Source organism: Hemitrygon akajei, chromosome 25 (genome assembly GCF_048418815.1).
Source record: "Hemitrygon akajei chromosome 25, sHemAka1.3, whole genome shotgun sequence".
Taxonomy (NCBI): Eukaryota; Metazoa; Chordata; class Chondrichthyes; order Myliobatiformes; family Dasyatidae; genus Hemitrygon; species Hemitrygon akajei.
In genome coordinates, this window is record NC_133148.1 from 51,123,481 (window position 1) to 51,134,632 (window position 11,152).

At 44.8% G+C, this 11,152-nt stretch overlaps 1 long non-coding RNA gene across 2 annotated transcripts in view; it reads left to right on the forward strand.

Annotated features, from left to right (window-relative positions):
* Positions 1 to 10,840, forward strand: part of LOC140716625 (uncharacterized) — a 109,870-nt gene extending 99,030 nt beyond the window's left edge. The window contains exon 4 of one of the 2 annotated variants that reach the window (XR_012096332.1): positions 10,216 to 10,840. This is a non-coding gene — a long non-coding RNA (uncharacterized lncRNA). Of the gene's footprint in view, positions 1 to 9,312; positions 9,380 to 10,215 lie in introns of those variants that run through there. The other variant, XR_012096333.1, reaches the window with a different exon arrangement.
* Positions 10,841 to 11,152: the final 312 nt, after the last annotated feature.

Consider the following 11,152-nt stretch of genomic DNA (forward strand, 5'->3'; position numbering starts at 1 on the left):
GAATCCTTTTAGGCTTTTAATTGTCCAGAAATGGATATTTGCGCCCAGCAGTCCGAGTCAGGCTTAGGGGATTTGACTCTGGGAAGCAGCAATGCGGAATCCGTGGAGACAGACTGCGCTGCAGACGCTCCTTTGTCGGGACCAGTTTCTGTTCAGCTCCCCGTCACCGTGCTCCATAGTCACAGTGCTTCACCACAGGTCACAAACCGCCTTCATCACATCCAACCCGAAATCCAGTGGATCCCAGAGCCGGCCGGCGGATTTATTAAACCCTCCCTCTGTATCCGGGTGTCCCACACAGCGGGACTCAATCTCGGCCATCCCAGTCCTGAAGTGGAGATGATATAACCCACCGGGACCTTTCACTGGGCTTCCACTGACAGCTCCTCCTCGGTGGTCCCGTTCCCTTCCAGACGCATCTCCAGTGGAACTTGTTCCGGCTTCCAGATTATCCACTGAGGATCTGATTGATATCCACGGGTCCCGGGGTAAAGGCCGGTGGAAGCGCCCGCGGAGCCCATTTTTAAGAGTTTTGTTGCGGTAGGTTTGTGTATGGAGGGAGCCGCCATCTCTCACACTGTGCCACCCAGGTATAGTCACAGTGATACACCGCCGTACGATAACCTCTGCCCCTCTCACTGTCTCCCAGCACAGTCACTCCTCAGTCAAACTGCACTGGAACTCCAAAGTGTCTCTGATCATTAATGTTCCTCATAGCCCGACCATTTACTGACACGTGTGGACGAAGGACCGACACCTGACCAGGTCGATCGGTGATCCCATTCCCACTCACGGCGCTTGGCTCCGAGCTGCCCTCTGAAGTGATCCGCTGAGCCCCTCGGCCCATCCATCCAGCATCTCTTCTCGGGAATCCCCGCTGACAACCCGCCTTCCATTGCGTGGACGAGCGGATGTGGCCCAGAACGACCGGGATACAGCTGTGGCGATCACTGCTACCCTTTCCCTCAGCGCCCGAAGGGCAGGCACTCTCGCTGGGGTTTTTGTCCCGGTCCAGTCCCGGTCTCTCTCACTGTGTCTCTCGCACAGTAATAGGTGGCCGAGTCGTCCAGTCTCAGGCTGTTCATTTGCAGATACAAGTTGCTGCTGTCTTTGGAAGCGGTGAACCGGCTCTGGACTCCAGGCGCGTAATACTTGTTACCGTCATTATAATACCACACCAGCCACTCCAGCCCTTTCCCGGGGACCTGTTTCACCCAGCTCATCCAGGTGCTGCTGAGGGTGAACCCACTGACCGCACAGGACAGTGTGTGGGACTGTCCGGGCTTTGCCACCGCTGACTTGGGCTGTGTCAGCACGATGTCGGACCGCACACCTGTCAATAAAAAAGAGCAGAAATTAATAAAATGTTCCACGGACAGAGGTTCACAAAGCCTCCGAGAAACAGCCGGTCCCGGGTGGACGACAAGCCGCGGGACACCCACCTGCCAGACAAGACAGGAGGAGACAGAGATAAGGAACGACCCCCATCGCCCTGAACACTGAGCCGGACTTGGACACTGTTGAGATCGGTGGCTTCAGCTCAGGCCGGCTTTGTCCGGAGCCGCAGTGAGCGCTGTTTAAATAGGGACGTGGGCTGTGAGTGAGAGAGGGAGCCGCGGTTTGTACAGGCTCTCACACACTGAAACCAGAGGCGCAGCTTCCTGTCCCCGCCCACAGCAGCGATTTCAATTCCCCAAAAGATGTTTGTCTCTGCAACAGGCGGCAGGTCAGCGGCAGTGACCAGATCCGGATTAAAGATCTGTCACACTCTGCTCGATTCATCAGTTTCAGCGATGAACAGTTTGTGTAAACTGAAACACACAGAATCCCGGCGACAGGGACTGAGAGACACCAGTCACTGGACAGATATTCTCCATAGAGACACAGTCTGAGACTGTCTTTGCAGGAAAATGTATTAAGCAACAAAAAAAATTACCACACAATCTTCTGACTGCAGCCACACCACAAGAATCAATGTTCAACAGAGATTCCTGGTAGAAGTGGGTGGAATTTACACTTTTAAGACGTTTTCTTTTTCAGGGACCTGGTACCATAAATTTCAGTGCCAAGCGCTGCAGGGAACTTAGGAGTGGAAGCCACACAACAGGAGAAGTCATTGTTGCTAGTAACAGGATGCTCCCCAGTAGGTTGTCAGACAAGCGATGCAGAACGATCTGTATTGAAAGGAAACTGACGGGGAGGGGAATGCATCCAAGGTGCAGATCAGCAAGGTGGCTAATTCTGTTTACCCATCTTGGGTACGGAAATACTGAGTGTCCCAAATCCTGCATCCTCAGTAAAGTATAAACCACACTGACTGAATTACTAATCAAACCAAAGCTCCCCCCTCTCGGGCTGATTTGCCACCACTCAGTAGCTTTCATGACTCCATGGCAAACCAGAGCAGTTTCTGCACTCAATGAAGTGCCTTTCGAAGTAGCGTCTCTGTTGTCCCAAAGGGAAGGTGGAACCTGAATTACACAGAGCAACCTCTCTGAAACAGCATTGATGTATAAAGAGAACTGACCTTCTGTGATGCTGGTTGAAGGATCAATCTTGGGACAGATAGTGGAGAACTTTCCAAATATTTTATGTCCACCTGATACAACAACCCCCACCATGGCACCAACCAAAATGATGTTTCTTTTTCCTTCAAGAGGACCACAACCTTGCTGTAGGGTTTGGAGGCTTGAGTGGCTCAGTTACCCAGAGATCTGTGTTGGCTTCAGTCAGTGCCTTGGCAGGGTCACCTATGCCAAACAGGTCAAAGAGCAGAGGTGATACTAAGAGTGGTCCAGTGTTCCTGCAGGTTCAGAGTTTCAGGTCAGGTTTACTGAACCTGACTAGTCAAAAAGAAAAATTGTTATTGTTTCGAGATGCTCCCAACAGTGCCAGCTTCCAGGATTTAGACGCTTGAACTCTCAGGAGTACGGATAGCTGGTTGCAGTCCCTTTAAGGTTCAGGATGATCCCGCTAATTGGCAATCAAGTTTTGGGCACTGAGAATTGAGTATTTAAAGGACACCTGAACTGATGTTACACTCGTAATCCCTACTGGTGATATCATCTATCATTTGTTTTGCGCTCAGTTCTCGATCCAGTTTGATTCCGTGTCTTGATCTTTGCTTCGGATACTCCAGCATTTGGGTCCAAACCATCCTCATCACCGACTGCATCACAGTTACGGAAACAGCAATGAAGAATCCTTCTACATCTGAGTGTGATGGTATTCCCTAGTCAGCACCCAGAACTTGCATGGCTGACGGTAGTGAAAACTGACAGGAAGCTACTGCCATGGTGAAGGGAGCCATGAACTTCACAAAATCCAAGACCAAAAATGTTTTTTTGGAATGTACAAACCATGTACAACACTGGCAAGCTCACACAAATACCCACAGTAATGTGTCCTTACAGCCAACACACACTGGCGTCAGTGAAAGCAGATGGACAGGGTCTGGCAGAATAAAGCCACCAACTGGTGAAAGAGTTTTATATCCAGGAAGGGAAGATGGTCAGTGTCATGATGGTGTAGCTGTCATTTTGAAGAAAGGCATTGAGAAGTGCCCGCTGGAGTGAAAACCAATCAACAGTCGGCTGGTGAGAGTCAGGCTGAGAGTGAAGCAAGTGAAAATGACTGTGATCCAGTGCTGTGCTCCAAATAACAAGAGTGACATTGAAGAAAAGGACACCTTCTACAAACAGCAGAGGTAGAGTTAACACCATGTCATGACATAATCATCATCATGGGAGATCTAAATGGCAAAGTGGAAAATACAGCTCACACTTTACCAGGGTCATGGATACATAAGGATGTAGAATAATCAATAACAACGGTGAAAGACTGGTGGAATTCTGTGCCATGAACAATCTGGTCACAGGAGGGACCCTCTTTCCACACCATGAAATCCACAAACTGACATGGTGCTCACCCAATAGAAGTGACAAGATCCAGATTGACCATTTAATGATGAATGGTACATGGAGACAATCCTTGCAGGGTGTAAAGGTGAAGAGAGAAGCAGATGCAGGAAGTAACCACCACCTTGCTGTAACCATGATAAAACTCAAGCTGAGAAGCACTGGGACCAGAGCACATGTACAAAGATGTTTTGATGTTGAGAAGATGAAGGACACCAGTGTGAGATCTGCCATCATCGTTCAACTTAAAGAACAGATTTCAGGCCTTGACGAGGATGTGTCAGTAGACAAGATCAACACAGTGTGGAAACAGATTGTGTCAGTGTTCAAGGAGATCACTGAGGCTTGTCTACATTACAGAGCTGGAAAGAAAAACAGAATGGATACAGCTGGAAACATGGATAGCCTTAGAAGAAAGATCTAAAATTAGGGAGAAGGTGTTCAATGCAAAGTCAACACGAATTAAGGTGAAACTTCAATTGGCATTCACTGAAGCTAGCAAGGAAGTGAAGAGCTTCTAAGAATGGATAAGGGAGTCTACATAGAAGACCTGGCAGTGGTGGACACAGCAGAAACCTGTCGACATGATCAGGAAAATATATACAAGATTTCAAAATTTAGTATGCAGAAAGTTCCAAGCCAGATCCAGTAGCCCCATGAGAGGTAAGAACGCTCTGCTTTTGACAAGAGCATGAAGCACGATGGACAGGGTATTTCAGAGATTTACTGAGTAGATGCAGAGGACCTTGACATCAATGCAGATCCACCCAGGAAAAAGAGATTGTTACTGTGATTAAATCATTAAAACAGCAAAGCTCCAGAACGTGACAATTTGAAAGCCGAAATGTCCAAAAACTGAACCAAAGGTTGCAGCAGGTATCCTGTAACCACTGTTTACTATAATCTGGGAACGATGACAGGTGCCCACGGACTGGACAAAGGGAGCAAGGTTGCCCAAGAAAGGAGCACTAAGTAATTGCAACAGCTGGTGTGGCATCACACTTTTTTCTCACCAAAATCATTGTTCAGTGGATTACAGATGCTGTAGATGTTTGGTTGAAGAAGGAGCAAGTTGGCTTCAGGAGGAATAGAGGCTCTGTCAACCAGATCTTTGTGCTGTGTAACATCATAGAGCAATGCACAGAGTGGCAGAGACAACTGTACATAAATTTCATGGACTTTGAAAAGGCTTTTGATAGCATCCACGGGGAGAGCCTCTGCTGAATTCTCAGATCATACAGGATCCCTTCCAAAATTGTCCAGCTTATCTTGAGTTTGTATTTCACATTTGCAGCAGCTAAAGTTCTAGTCATTGCATTACAGGAATGATGTGGATGCTTTGGAGAAGGTTGAGAGTGGATTCGGTCAAGTGTTGTTTGGATTGGAGCATATTAGTTGGAAGGAGAGGTGGGGTAAACTTAGACTGTTTTTCTGGAGCATTGGGGTCTGTGGGATGGACGGACAGAAGTATGTAAATTTATCAGAAGCATAGATAGTCACAGACTTTTTTTAGAGTAGAAATATCAAACGCCAGTGGGCAGAGGTTTCAGATGAGAGGGGAAAAGTATAAATGAGATTTATGAGGCAAAATTGAGGTTGGCATCTGGAATGTGTTGCCAGAGGAATTGATAGCAACAGATAAGACAACAAGATTAATCAATGAAGAACCAAGTGGTCCCAGCAAAACCTAAACTAGTCACTGGTGATTAGATTATTTGGTGAGTAACTGTCACTTTCCAATACTGTTGACTATGGCTTCCATCACTTTACGGAAGATTGTGTAGATGAATTAGGCCATTATTGTCTAATTAGATTTGTTCTGTATTTTGATAATGGTCATACTAGACAATTTTTCCCATTCTTGTGCAGATGTCAGTGTTGTATCTGTACTGGAACAGTTTAGTTGGAACCATCAGTATAATGGCATTGGGCCAAAGCACAAATTTCCTGCTTGCAGTGTAAATAAGCTACACCTTCAATCTGAGCCAATCTCTGTTTTCTTACCATAGAACCCAATATTTAAGTTTGGTTCAAGTCAGCTTTATATTTTTATGTAACACTTACCCAACAGGCTGGTGTATGTCTAGGGGAAAAGGAGATCCAGCCACTCACCAACCCCACCTCCCATACACGCAGGTGCTGTGGGAATCAAGTTTATGCCGCACGCACACACACAGTATCAAACTCACACCAGATACCGTTATGAAATACACTTTAAAGTGATCGGCTGAGAACTACAGAGTTAAAGTGTTTGAAATGAAGATTGAGAGATTGGAGAGAGTGACAAATCTCGGAAGAGGGAAGTGGAATCTTGAAGGGAACCTGAAGATGACCATCGACAGTTCAAATGAAGTGCAAAACCTGAAAGTTGATGTGGAAAAAGTCACGAGGAAGAAAAAGCATGGCATACAGAGGACATTGTACAGTTACTTCCCAGAGGACAGATGTCTCCATACTTGCATGGACCCAGTCTCCCTTCAGACTCCTAGACCCATTAGTCAACCCTCTTTTCAGAAATACAGGAATTGTTTATTGGTATTGGTCCCTTAATCAAAAAACTATTTCCATGCCTTGAGCAGCAAGCTTATTCTTTTTAGTACGCCTATTTCCTCTGGAAGGCCCCCTGTTCAGATTAAGTCAAACCACAGCTCCTACAGGAAGCTGAGAAGGAAATATCCCCTATATCACTGCCCAGTTTCACCCACCTGTCAAGAATGAAAATATAAAATGGGTGTTTCTGGTAAATCAACAACTGCACACAGAGATTCTGTTCAAATTTATACCGTGCACTGAGTGTCAGAAGGAGGTTGTTCAGCCCTCCAGTCTATTCCCTCTTCAGCTGACATGTGTCTGAGCTCCATTTATTCTCCTTGGCTCCACATGTTTTAATAATTTAACTCAAACAAAATTCTATTAATTTTGAAAATTCGACTGACACCTCTCACCACTCCCCAGTCTTGACCACTTCCCAGGGAGAGTTCCAGATTTCCAGTGCCCTGTATATCCTGAAGTAACAGATTCTTTATGTTATTCTTTTGCACCATTCTTGAATGTTTTTAAACTCCCCAATCTCTCATGCTTCAGGGAACAGGAGACCAGACCAAATATTCTATCCCTGTCCCAGTAGCAATTCACTGTGCCTCATCCACACAACCCCTCTCCAAGGAAGACACATGCTTCCTGAGGGGTGATGCCAAGAATCGCAGCCAGTGCCCCAGATGTGGTCTATTAGATCTCTACTCTATAGCAGTGTAATATCTACCCCTCTGTATCCCTGTTTTCCCCATTAACTGCAGCACATTGAAACTTTTAGCTTAAATATGTCCTTACAATTTATTAGAACCCAAACCTGCCAGTGGTCTCTGACCCTAAGTCAACGTTCCACATTCCTTCTCTGTCTGCCTGGACTGGTTATTCCCTTATGGAATCTGTGTCAGTCAGCTGACACAACAGAAACAAGACCTCTCTTGAAACACGAGCTCGCCAAACAACAACCTCTGTGACTGTGGGCAGTTTACCTCCTTATGTTTCCCACCACACCTGAGCATTTTCATGTGTACCTGCCTCGACCTACCATTGGCTTGTATTCATTACAGATTGTTTAAAACTTTTTCTGCTTACAGCTGTAAGTTAAAAATCTCACAGCTGGCTATCCCATTCTAGCTCCCATTACCTCTTTGTCCCATTCTGAATTGAGATATGGAACATGCTCCACTCTACTCTCTCTACACCCATGACTGTGTGGCTAGGCACAGCTCAAATGCCATGTTCACATTTGTCTGTTGTTGGCAGAATCTCAGATGGTGATGAGGAGGTGTACAGAAGTGAGATAGATTGGCTGGTTGAGCGGTGTCTCAATGACGACCTTCCACTCAGTGTCAGTGAGAATAATGAATTGATTGTGCCTGTGAGAAGGGAACGTGGGGGAACACACACCAGGTATCATCGAGGGATCAGCAGTGGAAAGGGTGAGCAGTTTCAAATTCCCAGCTGTCAACATCGCTGAAGATCTATCCTGGGTTCAACTTATTGATGAAATGACAAAGAAAGAACATTAGAGATTAAATTTCATTGGGAGTTTGAGATGATTTGGTGTTTCACCAAATACTCTAGTAGATTTCTACAGATGTACCATGGAGAGCATTCGATGTGGTTGCATCGCTGTCTGGTACAGACAGGCCACTGCGCAGGATCAGAAAAAGCTGCAGAGACTTGCAAACTCAGCCAGCTCCATCACGGGCAACATCTTCCCCAGCATTGAGGAAATCTTCAAAAGGCAATGCCTCAAAAAGCCACATCCATCATTAAAGACCCACATCACACAGGACATGTTCTCTTCTTATTACTACTTCAGAGAGGAGGTACAGGAGCCTGGAGACACACACTCAACATTTCAGGAAAAGCCTCTTCCCCTCTGCCATCACATTTCTGAACAGGCAATGAATCAATTTATGGACACTACCTCCTGTTTTTGCTCTCAATTTGCATGAGTTATATAGACATGTATCTTATTGTAATTTATGATGTTTGTGTGTTGCACTGTACTGCTGCCACAACACAACAAATTTCACAACATATGTCAGTGATATTAAACCTGCTTCTGATACTGATGGGAATGAAGGCAGAAACTAGTTGTGTCTGATGATCTGATATACCTGACTGTTAGGAAACAACAGTTCCTGAGAAAGTGTTTGGGATTGTGTGATGGACAGAAAAGTGAAGGGAAAATAAAGAGAGGAATACAGAGAGAGAGTGAAGGAGGAAGAGGATAAAAGACATGAAGTGGGAGAGAAAGAAATGGGGAGGAAGTGATGAACGGGGTGACAGAAAGGGGAAAGAGGAAATGAGAGGGAAATGATGTGGATATGCAGTGAGTGCTTTGTGGAACAGGAGAGTGAATGTCCGGGAAGAGATAAAGAGAGTGGGAGAGGACCACAGTGAAGGAAAGAAACACTATAAGTTTTGTTTCTCTCCCATGACTGGTACGAGACAGACTTAAATGAAACATACAGCACAGGAGCAGATTCAGACCAATTATTTCATGCCATTGTTTATTTTCTGCAGGAACCTCCTGTCACTCCATTTTGTGCTACTGAGTTAAGTTCTCTTTCTGTTCCTTTTCTCCACTTTCGCTTTTGTGGGAGAGAGATCCATATTCTACCAACTCTCTGGATAGATAATCCAAATTGGATGATAATCCAGATTGGATGATTAATGATTGTTTACAACAATTTTACTCTCCTAAAGACTGATCCACCTTTCTCCTCCACCCTATCAGATATTTTTATCATCTGTGATTTTTGCCTTTCAATCTTCTCATGACCCTCATATCCAGGGTAACAGCTAAAACATTCACATATTACTAATGAGGTAAAAAATGCTCCCATTTTCACAGGAAAGAGCCCAAAAGTCAAATCCAGTACATTCCCGCATCAAGGAGACAGTGTCCCTTCTGGAAGAATTTCATGGGACTGTGTAAGAGGTGAGTACAGATTGCTTTTTGTCCAAGTTAGGTTTTCATAGGTTTTCATGCCTGCATTAACCTGGGTGAAACTTCATGAACCTTCAGTTCTGGTTGCTTCATTGCAAGGACGTGGGAACTTTGGAGAGGGTGTAAAGGACGTTCACGAGCATGTTGCCTGGGTTAGAGAATATTATCTGTAAGGAGAGGTTGAACAATCTTTGACTGTTTACTCTGGACCATAGGCTGAGAGGCAACCTGATAGAGGCTTATAAAAGTAGGTGAGTCATCCATAGGGTCGACAGTCAGAGTCATTTTCCCAGGGTAAAATGTCATATCCAAAAGGGTTTTAAGGTGAGGGGTGTAACATTCAAAGGAGGTTGTATTTTTTTACACAGAGAGTGATAGGTGCCTGGAATACACTGGCAGGAGTGGTGGTGAATCAGCATGATAGTACAGTTGAGATACATTTGAAAAAGCACATGACCATTCAGGATATGGAGGGATATGGATTCTGTGCAGATAGTTCAGTTTAGATTAATTTGGTGTTCTGGTTGTCACAGTCATCATGGGCTGAAGGGCCTGTTCCTGTGCTGTACTGTTCTGTGTTGTAGGTTTACTTGAAGCTCAGAAACTATTAGTTATTAATAGCTGACAGATGTCTGAAACTCTGCGATAACATTAACACTCAGTCCTTACACTTCCTCTTAGGTTTCACAGACAGGTTTAATTTGAGCAGGGGGCCCTCCCAGTGGAGCTGTGTTACTAAATAGAATAAACACACTGTTTTACATATGGAAATACAATTCTAACCTTGTGCTTTGCACCAACCAACAGGTTCATGTTTATTACACAGAATGAGACAAAATGAATCAAAACCAAAGGACAAAAGACACAGAGACAGCAAGACCCTCTCCTCATTACAGAGCATTTGCCACGTGTCAGAAACAGGCTCACTCTAATGATAATTGACTGTAACTGATTGATTTATTGATTTTGCTATGGGTATGAGCAGTTCAAATGTATGTACACCTGCATTTTATGTTCGGGACACTCCTACCAGCAACTGAAAGTGTGTTTGCTCAAATTGAGCACAGAAGTCCATCCTGACGTCTCTAGTTCAGGTGATCAGATAATTGTGAATTGGCAGCAATAAAGTGGAAAATAAGGAGAAACTAAAAGATGCCACAGACTGCCTTGTCAACATTACATCTGTGGGCAGAATCCCGGTATGACATGCTGGAGCTGATGTTTATTAAAGAGAACGAAGGCTGCCTGGTGAATCTAGTTTAGACTGAAGCAGCAACACAGACCACAATCACTGTGAATCACTGAGCTGGGGGTTATCATTGACCTGAAAACTCTCAGGCCCTTAATATCCAGTATAACAAACTTGCGTATTCAGAGAGATTCAATGATCTGTCATCCAATTGTCATTGCAAGGTTGTCAGCCGATGAGGTCTACAAGTTCAGATATCTACTAAACCTTTCTTTTTGACATCTGGACAGTAAAATGTCTAGTTTTACTCCTGTAAGAGCCTTGGGCCAGTAGCTTGCTATTTGATTTTTGTGTTCACCTTGAATAAAATAATATCACCTGAACTGGATTTGTCTCTTTAAACTGTGTATCTGTTCTGGTGAGAACAGATTAATAGATCTCACAATACCTGAAAATAACTGTCCCAGGGAAGGTACTGGGATGGTGCTCCCTTATCATTTTGGAAATTTTGCACTTTCAGGTGTTAGATTGGACTATACCCTATTTTCATTGTAG